Consider the following 9,528-nt stretch of genomic DNA (forward strand, 5'->3'; position numbering starts at 1 on the left):
GTCGGAGTCGGAGTCGGAGTCGCCGAAAATCCATCGACTCCGCAGCCCTGGCGGAGCCGATGGATTTTCGGTGACCCCGACTCCGACTCGGTTTCCAAAATCGACTCAGAGTCCGGTCAGAACTGTCGACCCTGACTCCGACTCCGCAGCCCTGGTTTTGCGTTTATTTCGCCCCATAATTAAGAGAGGTGTGAACTGCACAAACCGAAATTGTACCGTAACACAAGTATATGTACACATTCCAAACTTCTGACTGGAACGAACCAAATGCGTACACAATATACCGGTTTATGTCATACCATAAATCGTAGTTATAAAAAACCATATTGGACAGATTGGTAGAGGACAAATAAGGCACAAGCCTAATCTCTTGCGACTTGATTAGGTACAATAAAATGCTCCGAACTGTCGGAAAGTTGTACAAGATGTCGCCTCTCCAAACACAATGTGCCGATTGACTCCGCGACAGCCAGGAACCGGGCAACATAACACGTGAAACAGAGCGGTGGCACCTCAGCACAGGCTCCCCAAGCTCGTCAAGGCGGCGAGAAAGGTCCGGCAAGTCGGTAACAGGTTCACCACGGCAGCGACAGGTCAGGCAGGTCGGCAGCAGATTCACCAGGGCGGTGGCAGGTGCGACAGGTCGGCAGCAGGTTTACCAGGGCGGCGACAGATCCGGCAGGGCGACGGCAGTTTCACCAGGGCGGAAGCGTAGACGCGGCGGCAGGTCCGCCGGGGTGGCAGCAGGTCCAGGGCGGCCGCAGGCTCACCAGGGCGGCGACAGGTTCGGCAGGGCGACGGCAGTTTCACCAGGGCGGCAGCGTAGACACGGCGGCAAGTCCCAGGCCGGCTCAGGCTCACCAGGGCGGCGACAGGTCCGGCAGGTCGTCGGCAGGTCGGCCTCAGCAGCAGGCAGTAAGCACTAGCAGATTCTCGGGGCAGCCCTGGCTGAGGTGGGATGTCATCAGAAACTGCACGTCTGGGTGCCGGTGTCGGATGTCGTACAGACCACGCAGCGAGGCTTTACTGCGCAGCACGCCCTGCTGGCAGCGCAGGAGTGTCGGCAGCCCAGCGGGTGCTTTCGGGTCGCCTTCCTCAACTTCCTTTCGGAAACTGGCGCTCGCCACTCAGGGAGTCGGGCGACGTCTCCAAAGCTGGGAGACAGATGCTGAAGTCGATATGATGTGATTTTATGCCCTCAGCTCGGTGCCAGTCATTGTGTTATGTGCAGGTAGCCACTCCTCGCCGTCTTGCACGCCAGAGGACCAGCCCCGGACCTGCAAAACATATTACCAAGTTTATTAACACAATGCAACATGAAAAAATTCACTAAGCGATGGCAAGCAAAAATAATCAATGCCCAAAGGTGCCTTTTCTTCGATTGCCTTTTCTATGTGCTGATATGAAGCCTCAAAACATGTACCATTTTATATTATGTATTGATTGCAGGCCTGACTCAGAATTCAGTTGAAACAAGCAAATAACACAATTTTTCATTATTATTTTGAATTTGGGTCTGGCATTACTGTTCCATGCACAGGTGCGTCTGCGTATAAAATCATATGAAGCAAATGCATTAGGTAAATAGTCTCAACAAATAGAAATTAGTAGTATCACAGGTGGTATAAATAGAAACCAATATATAGACATTAGACAAGGATGAGCTTGTTTAGTTAGCAAATGTCAATGACATAACATTTACATAAACAAGAATGGGATTTTCAGTAATAAGCATGTCAGAAATCCTTTTAACCCGCGCCCTGCTGGGGGGGGGGGTGTTTGAACACCCCCCTTGTGGTTTTTCGCGAATATTTCAAAAACGGCGGCGCGGAGCGCCGCCGTTTTTGGTACACCTTATCATATATCAATTCTACACATGTTGTGAAAATTTCAGACCAAGGTCATTCAAGGTCAGGTCACCAGGTTACTTGAAGTGACCTCACCTCATAAAAACTTTCAATGTCTGTCATAGCTACACCGAGTGACCGATCGCTTTGAAACTTTCAGCGATTGCTAAGAGCAATAGCATGCACAAAATGTATGTCTCAGAATTTTGACATCGATGACCTAAGGTCAGGTCAATTTTGCGACCTCCCCATTATAAGTCAATGGGAGAAAATTGAAATGCGCCTCTTTTGGATGAAAGACATTATAAACACTCCCAAACACCGAATTACAAGTGGTTTAGACACACTGAACTTGAAAATGGTGTCCGTGACCCTTGTTTATGCCCTGAGGTCATATTAGGTCACGAATGGTATCTAACAGTTTTTCGCAAATAACTTTTGATAGAGGCATGCTAGAGCGATGAAAACGCCTTAGATGTGTTCAGCTCAACGATACGGATCGACTGATATGCAACATGACCCTTTCCGGTCAGGTCATGACCTTGACCTGAGGTCAAATTTTCAAGTTGACCTTTCAAGGTCAAGTTATAGTTCATTCGATGCGTCTTGACGAGAGGAACACGATGCCGGTAAAAGTAAGCTCGTACAAGGCTTTGGTCAAAAGTTATTGCAGAAAAACTGTTTTCAAAAAAATCGGCTATTTTTTCAGTTTTTGCCCCCTGCAGGCAAAACCGTTGACGTTAGGTCAAATCTGAGAGAATTACTCAGAAAGGGCGTTAATAGGGCTATCGAATGCGCTTTTCCGCGGCGCTGTAGCTCTATTGGTTCCCGAGTTATGCGTTGGCTTCTTAGAAATTTTCGACATTCGACCTGGAAATCGGCGAAATTTTGCCTTCAATGACCTCTGGTGACCTGACCTTTGACCTGACCAAAAAATTGACCGAAGTGATTTCGTCATTATTTTTTACGCTCTTTCGAACGCCGCCTTCCGCGTATCGCTACGTGGCCCAGGAGCCGAGTTACAAGGGGGGGTGTTCAAACACCCCCCCCAGCAGGGCGTGGAAATCCAGGACCCCCAGCAGGGCGCGGGTTAAATTCAATTTTGAAAGTTTAGATACAGATTATAAAATCTGGCAACAACTAATATTGAAAAGAAGTAACAATGAGCTTCAACTTTGCACAAAAGATGTGCCAAAATTTTGGTGAGAAATCACTTGCGCTGAATTTTGAGACCCGAAAGCCCCTGGGCCCTGACGCATCTGACAGTGAGTGAATTTTTTTTCCAGTCTGGGAGGTAAGCATAGATTGATTTGTTATTTGATACTATTTAATTTGACAAATAAGTTGTTATTTTCACAAAGCATGAAGATTTATAGAAGCTAACCACTCCCGATCCGAAACAATTTACAACTATTCCATCTCCATTCTCCTTCTCATTATGTTTTAAACAATGCTAAGGTATTTTACAACTTAATATGAGATTATCATGCTCCCTTTGAAAGCCAAAAATGACAAAAAAAGGTTAAACCGGGTTGAACTGAAACGTGGCTGATCTGCCTATTATACTCATGCTTATACAGTTGAATTAATTGAATACCTGAGCTGAACTGCTGAAGCTGGTCATTCTTCATGATCTCTGAGACGACAAGTGTGTGAATGCCACTTATGTATATGCTTTTCCGATCTTCAAACACATAAAAAGTGATATTATTATCAAATAAACAATATTCAAACTCCGTATAACAATACACGCAACGGCTGGAAAACACTGCGCCGGTGCGCCAGAATTGACAGCATCGCCTGAATCTCAGCGACCAATCAGCTTTCGACCATCCCAGTGACGTCACATTGGCAGCATTTGGTAGCAATTTTCCTCCTATGGCCCGGTAAAGGGACGGACCCCCCCTGGACTCGGCAGTGCGAGTCAGGCGGGTGCGGGGGAGTGTTGTTTTGTGTGCAGGTGCCCATTGCGAGAGTGAAAATATAATTTCGGATCACAAGCTATTTCGGCCACAATGGCGGGCCTGGACGTTAAGCTGATCCCAGAGTTTGACGGGTCGGGAGAAGATCACGTGGTGGACTGGATCGAGAAAGTGGAGATGGTCTGCACGCTGCAGACGCCGGCGGCCCCACAGGAGTGCGTGATTCCGCTTAGGCTTAGAGGTGGTGCGCTCTCTGTGTACCGGCAACTTCCCAGCGAGGATAAGAAGGACGCCGAGAAGGTGAAGTCGGCCCTGAGAAGGGCATTTGCCTTGGATAAGTTTTCTGCGTATGAACGTTTCGCAGAGCGGCGGCTCAGGCCAGGCGAGTCCGTGGACATATTCCTCGCTGAGCTAGAACAGCTGGCGTCACTTTTTGGCGGCATGACAGAAGAAGGCATCAGCTGCGCCTTCGTGACGGGACTACCGGACAGTGTCAGGCAAGTGCTGAAGGCAGGGGCTCGCGTCGACTCTCTCCCCCTGCGTGAGCTGGCTGATCGGGCTCGCGCCATCTTGCGTGAGAGTCAGGGAGTGGTCGCCATGGCAACCGGCAGTGACGTCAGCGGACCCCGGCGCCGGTGGAGCCGCGGGTCGGCGGTGGAAGCGGGCGCAGGGAGACGGGGACCGTGCTATTCCTGCGGCGAGTTCACTCACTATGCTCGCGCGTGCCCGGCACGTGACGTTACGGGACGCCCCGCTGGTGGTGAGGCGCGGACCCCGCGACAGCAGCGGATCTCCGACGAAGGCGAGTCACCGTCGCCTTTCGGGCGTGCGGGCAGCCGGTGCACCCAGATTCAGTGCTATCGGTGCAGGAATTGGGGCCACATCGCCGCATATTGCCCGGAGGGAAACGACCAGCGAGGGGAGGCACCTGCGCCGGCCTCTTCTCGGGATTGAAGTGGGCTGGCGCACTGCCGATAAAGGAGCTGGATGTGAATGGGGCGAGGTGTGCAGCGCTCGTGGACACCGGCTGCAGTCGGACTCTCGTTCACGTCTCGCTGTGCAGGCGGTGGCACCGGCGTGAGCTGCACGCGGTGACTGTGAGCGGTGAGCATCTGAAATGTGTTGGCATTGCTGATGTGCGAGTGGCCGTACCGGGGCTGCGGCGGGTGACGGTGAGCGCGCTGGTGGTGAGGGATAAGCCACTCGGCTTTTCCATGATAGCGGGCATGGATGCAGTGAGAGAGCTCGGTGGAGTGCTTGTCCGCTCGCCCGGTGATGTGCACTTCGGCTGTGAGCCGGCAGGAGAGGCGTGCGCTGCGTCGCCGGTGAAGGAGGGGTCGCTGCGAGTCGACAGAGAAGATTTCTGCGTCACCTTCGACCCGGTCCGGCGGGAGTGGACAGTGTCATGGGAGTGGTCCGCTGGTAACCCACCGCCCGACCTGGCCGGTCACGTGGACGAGTACCCAGTGCCGGCAGAAGCGCGTGCCGAATATGAGGCGGAGCTAGACGACTGGGTGAAGAATGGGTGGCTGCGAGAGTATGATGAGAGCGAGATGGGTCCCCCGAAGGGGCTCATTCCGCTGATGGCGGTCGTCCAGAAGACAAAGGTCAGGCCGGTCATGGATTTCCGGCCCCTCAATCGTCACCTGACAACTCATACGGCAGACGCCGACGTCTGTGCAGAGCAGACGCGCAGGTGGCGGCGGATGGGAACGGACGTGGCCTTGTTGGACCTGAAGAAGGCTTACCTTCAGATTCACGTCGACAAGAAACTCTGGCCTTACCAAACAGTGATCTACAGAGGAAAGCGGCATTGTCTGACGAGATTGGGTTTCGGCATGAACCTGTCGCCCTCCGTGATGAAGGCCGTGCTGGAAACTGTGCTATCGCAGGACGCGAAGGTGGAAGCGGCCGTGTCATCATATGTGGACGACATTCTGGTGAATGAGGCGGTGCTTCCGGCCCGAGACGTGGCTGAGCACCTGAGGAACTTCGGACTGGAGAGCAAGGAGCCGGTGAGGGCAGACAGCGGCGCTCGCGTCCTGGGTCACCGTGTCTGGGGGGAACGTGACGGGCACCTCCGGTGGCGCCGGGACAGTGAAGTGTGCGCGGACGTGCTGGCGACACCAGTGACAAAGCGAAGCGTGTTCTCGCTGTGTGGACAGCTTACAAGCCATTACCCTGTGTGCGGCTGGCTCCGTCCTGCCGCCTCGTTCGTGAAACGACTGGTGAGTGAGGCTGCGCACGGGTGGGACGAGCCAGTTCGTGATGAAAATGTCGTGCGGCTGGTGAACAAGTTGGTGGCGAGAGTGAGAGCAGATGACCCAGCGAAGGGTCAGTGGGATGTCGGTGACGGTGTAGCGACTGTGTGGACTGACGCAAGCTCACTCGCTCTCGGTGTTGCTCTCGAAGTGGGAGGTGAGATTGTAGAGGACGCGAGCTGGCTGAGGCCTCGTGATGACGTCAGCCACATAAATCTGGCCGAGCTGGACGCGGTGTTGAAGGGGGCTAACCTGGCCATTCAGTGGGGAGTGTCAGTGATGCGTCTCATGGTCGATTCTCGGACTGTGTATCATTGGGTTAGTGACCTGCTGAGTGGTCGGGCGCGACTTCGATCGAAGGCGACGACTGAGATGTTGATCAGGCGCCGGCTCGGCACACTGAGGGCTCTCGTCGATGAGTATGGCTTGAGTGTGAGCGTGTTCAGTGTCTCGTCTGCCTCTAACAAGGCCGACACACTGACGAGGGTGCCGGAGAAGTGGATGAAGGGGCGGACGGCGAACGGAGACGCCGCAGCGGTCGCCGACTCCGGCGGGGCGGCTGTCTCAGACACAGCCGCGGCCGGTGGCACCGCCTCGTCCGACTCCGACGGAGACGCTGTCAACGCCGCGCTCGGCACGGCCGGTCCCGCGCCGGCTCGCGGAGACGGAGACGGCGAGACAACCACGTCGGGGAACGGCCGCCAAGAGGACGATGACGCCCTATTGAATGAGGTGAGGAGAATTCATCACACGGCTGGGCATCCGGGCATTCGAAGGACGTACTTTTTCGTGAGACGCGCCCTCCCGGAGGTGTCTAAGAGTGTCGTCAGAGAGGTTGTTTTGGCCTGTGAAACGTGCCGCTCTATCGACCCTGCGCCGGTAAAATGGAAGAAAGGTGAACTGTCAGTTGCTACGGTGTGGGAGCGCGTAGCGATGGATATCACGCACTTTCGGGGCGGCACTTACCTCACGCTGGTCGACTGTGGTCCGAGCCGGTTTACCATATGGCGGCCCTTGCGGCTGCAGACGAGTGCAGCGGTGATTGACCAGCTTGAATCTGTGTTCTGTGAGCGCGGCGCGCCGAGTGAGATACTCACTGATAACGACCCGGCTTTTCGGAGCAGGCAATTCCGAGCCTTTGCGTGTCACTGGGGGATAAAAATCCGTTTCCGGTGCGCTCATGTGCCCTCTGGGAACGGAATGATTGAACGCTGTCATAGAACTGTGAAGGTCATCGCGGCTCGAAAAGACTGCACTATTAGGGAGGCGGTTTTCCGCTACAACGTGCTCCCACAAGATGACACGACGGCGGACTCAGCTCCGGCCTGTCGGCTGTATCAATACAGAGTGCGCGTGCAGGGCGTGGATCAGGATAACGTAGCTCGTGAGCGGAAGGCGACGGACCCAAGTGTATTTTGTCCAGGAGACAAAGTGTGGGTTAGGCCGCCCGACGGGCGGTGTGACAGCCGTTACGAGACGGGTGAAATAACTGGTATCGTTTCACCTCAGTGCGTGGAGGTCGGTGGTGTGCCGCGACACGTAAAAGACCTACGCCCGCGCGCGCCGTCTGAGTGTTATGAAGCGTCGTCTGCGAACGACGACGGTGATGAGCCCGTGATGTTCTGGACGGGAGACGCTGGAGCGCACGCCGATGCGGCGGTGGATGGAGATAACGATTTGGCTGCGGATGCCGGTGGTGTCGATGCCGATGGGCGGGCCGAGCCGCCTCTGAGGAGGTCACAACGTCTGCGGAATCCGTGTCCGCCGTGCAATTGTGGCCGTGAGTGACTTAACAGTCAGGGGGGAATGTACTGGGCACTGGCAGCGCTGATTGTACTGTGTTGTATTGTGTACTGCAGCGCTGATCTATTTCGCCGGCACGCTCGGATTGGTGCACGTGCGGGCGATCGAAAAATCAAGGATGTGCCGGCGGCCGGCGGCAGCGGCCGACTCGGCAGTGCGAGTCAGGCGGGTGCGGGGGAGTGTTGTTTTGTGTGCAGGTGCCCATTGCGAGAGTGAAAATATAATTTCGGATCACACCACATCCATTCGGAAGTTTCTGGAATCATTAGTATTTATTACGGTCACGTAATTAATACTATTGACTGGAGACAATTCCGAGTGCATATTTTCGAATGGATGTGCAGTAAATGCATGCGGTAGGTATACCCAGTAGGTATACCTATCGTGCACCGTCAGCATAGGTAAAGTCTTTGAAGCAAGAACTGCAGCTGCGTATGTGGAAGAACATGGTTTTGTGCACCGCATCAAGCCAGAAGTATAACATGCCCGTTGACGAATATTTCCTGAACATTAAGCATAACAATCATGCAGTTGCACGATCACGCAGATAATTCGAATAAATCATGATCGCCAACCAGATTAACTTTTACAGCCCATATATGTCCATCAGTTAAGTTAGAAATACAAAGAGTTGAATTAAAGGCAAATAAATGTATTCATATGTAAAAAAACACCGACCGCAAAACATCTGCTCACATGTGCATGCACTGGTCTGGCCCACTTACATTGCGCGCGCAGGGGAAGGGAGGCGTCTCGACCGCGGGTATAGGCACGATTAGTGCGTCCCGCAGGCCAGAGGGGGCCTCACTCACAGCACGAACACCACAGTTCACAGATTTCACTTTTTACTGCACAAATGCTGGAACAGCCCTCGTCGCTGCTCCAGGCTGCACGGCGGCCGCGCGACAACTGCTGGTTTGAAACCGCCGCGCCGGGGCCCGCTATAACGGCGGGCGGCGACCGCTGATTGGTCCGCCAAGTCTGACGTCAGGCGCAGCTGACCATGTGTATGCTGACCAGCTGACCAGTACAAGCTAGGCACCGGTTAAATAACCATGCGGCAACAAGTTTCCAAAACTGGTTAAGAAGCAAACGTTGAAACAAATGTAGAGTTGGTCTGGATACTGAGAAGTTGGTGTGCATAGTATAGTAACTATTGATTCGTAGTTGTCACCTGACAAGCAATGCGCCAGACAACGGCTTGTTTAAAAAGTATCAGTTGGTAAACATACCAAGAGATGATTGGTTATATTACACAAGACTTGTCAATTTGGTTTACAGTGTAGCGGTATGCCAGTCGTTGATAAATTATTATCTTGCTGCGGCCGGGCGCTTATTTGCGGTGTTTGCGTTTGGCGGCTGGCGGGCGACTTTTAGTCGTTTTCGGTTAGCAGTTAGCGTCGGTGCGGTGCGGGCGGTTTTATTTTTTCGGCGTCTCGGCGTTTTTTGTGTGGTTTGCGGCGGTCGGGCGATTTTTTGCTGTTTGCGTTGGCGTTTCGGGCGTGCGTTTTACACGTTTTGCGGTGTTTACGTTTTGCGGCGGGCGGGCGTTTTTTTGCGGTGTTTGTCTTTGGCGGCGGGCGGGCGGGCGGGCGGGCGATGCGGGCGGTTTTCTTTTTTTGCGTCGTTTGCGGTGTTAAATTTGTTTGCGGTTGGCGGCCGCTTTTTCGTTTTTTTTTGCGGTGTTTTTTTTTT

The 9,528-nt window shown here is 53.7% G+C and overlaps 1 long non-coding RNA gene across 1 annotated transcript; it reads right to left on the bottom strand.

Moving 5' to 3' along the window:
• Nucleotides 1-272: 272 nt before the first annotated feature.
• On the bottom strand, nucleotides 273-3,759 carry LOC122391176. Its single transcript, XR_006258299.1, has 2 exons — nucleotides 3,445-3,759; nucleotides 273-1,277 (listed from the first exon to the last, which is right to left on the bottom strand). It is a non-coding gene; the product is annotated as an uncharacterized LOC122391176 (long non-coding RNA).
• Nucleotides 3,760-9,528: the final 5,769 nt, after the last annotated feature.

Source organism: Amphibalanus amphitrite, unplaced genomic scaffold (genome assembly GCF_019059575.1).
Source record: "Amphibalanus amphitrite isolate SeventyFive unplaced genomic scaffold, NRLGWU_Aamphi_draft 000424F_arrow, whole genome shotgun sequence".
In the NCBI taxonomy this organism is placed as follows: Eukaryota; Metazoa; Arthropoda; class Thecostraca; order Balanomorpha; family Balanidae; genus Amphibalanus; species Amphibalanus amphitrite.